The sequence below is a fragment of the Poecilia reticulata genome, linkage group LG20, assembly GCF_000633615.1.
Source record: "Poecilia reticulata strain Guanapo linkage group LG20, Guppy_female_1.0+MT, whole genome shotgun sequence".
Classification (NCBI taxonomy): domain Eukaryota; kingdom Metazoa; phylum Chordata; class Actinopteri; order Cyprinodontiformes; family Poeciliidae; genus Poecilia; species Poecilia reticulata.
Window position 1 is genome coordinate 11623265 of NC_024350.1, and position 1334 is coordinate 11624598.

A 1334-nucleotide genomic window follows, 5' to 3' on the forward strand; every position below is an offset into this window, starting at 1 on the left:
AGACCAGGTCAAAAATTAGGAGAATTATTGCAGTGCTCCCAGATGTGTGCAGGGAGGATGACCTGAGAAAGTCAAAGTTGTTCCCCATCAATCATTGCCATATGCTTGCAGAGAAATGGATCCTGCAGGACACTTCATATTCCCCTTTCTGATTAGTTCATTTGAAAGATGAAGAGGGGAGGGGGGGAGGGTTGGGGGCGGAAGGTGATGCTCTTTCTGAAAATGGACGGTCCTGGTGTAACCCAAAAAACCAGAGGAACTCAATTTTAGAATCAAGAATTGCTATTTAAGACTACAGGGATCTTTTTTTTTTTGTCTTCTTCTTCTTTGGTTCTTCCTCATTCACCTCCATCCCCCTGCTCCTCCTTCTCCTTCCATTCCCCATGATTTCATTGCACAGGTTAGTGTCAGGGAGCGATAGAGTGAAGGCAACGCGTTCTTAACTCTGATCAAAGCAGCCAAGGAGGAAAGCTTTTCTAATGACTGGCATTCACTCTGCTTTCTTAATCCACCTCTCCCTCTGCCCCTCTCCCGTCTCCCATCCCTCCCCTTCTCTCTTTCACTTGCCTTTCTCTCTCAGGGCATTGGTAATTATCGGTGAGGTCTTAGTGACTGCAAATGAAATTACCATTTAAGAGAGAGGGAGAAAGAGACATCCCCTTTGCCATAGGAGAGGGCTTAAGTGAGGCAGCTAGGGTTTCGACTATTGATTTTTAAACTGCTACATCAGAGAGTGTAATGCTTTCATAATTTCAAATAAACTGTCTAGTTACGAAGTACTAATGAGAGAAAAAGTGAGAGGAGGACCAAAAACAACAAAGAGAATGATGCTGGGTGAATTTTAACTGTTGACACGCATGTGTGGAAATTAAACTACTGTTCTGGTCAAACTACACTGCCACGGTGTAAACAATCCTCAACTAACCGGTAGCTAACAGTAATAAATGTCTATTGTGTGATTATGGGACATCGAAAATTTTATCAGACTAGTACTTTCTATGAAAATTCACATAAAGGGGAAAATGTAAATTTGCAGGTATTTTTTCTTACACAAACACTATCTTCAAAATTGAAAAAAAAGAAAAGCAATGCAATTTTCCCATCACATTTTAAATATAAAATCATCTTTGATAGTCTGTCTTTATTGAAAATATAAGCCACACATCCATTAGCGATTTCAAATAAGTGGCGCACACAATAAAACTCTGTCCGACGAAAATGTACCGTAATCGCAGCTTTTACTTCTGATGGCGTAAAGATTCAAAAACAGGGATAGAGAAAGGAAGAATTTTCACGTGTGGCTGCATGAATTTAAATTTTTTTACCTCTTTCAT

General features: G+C 40.1%; 1 long non-coding RNA gene across 4 annotated transcripts in view; it reads left to right on the forward strand.

The window, feature by feature from the left end:
* The window catches only part of LOC103456523 (uncharacterized), a 33314-nt gene that overhangs the window by 27954 nt on the left and 4026 nt on the right, over positions 1-1334 (forward strand). The window lies entirely within an intron of this gene.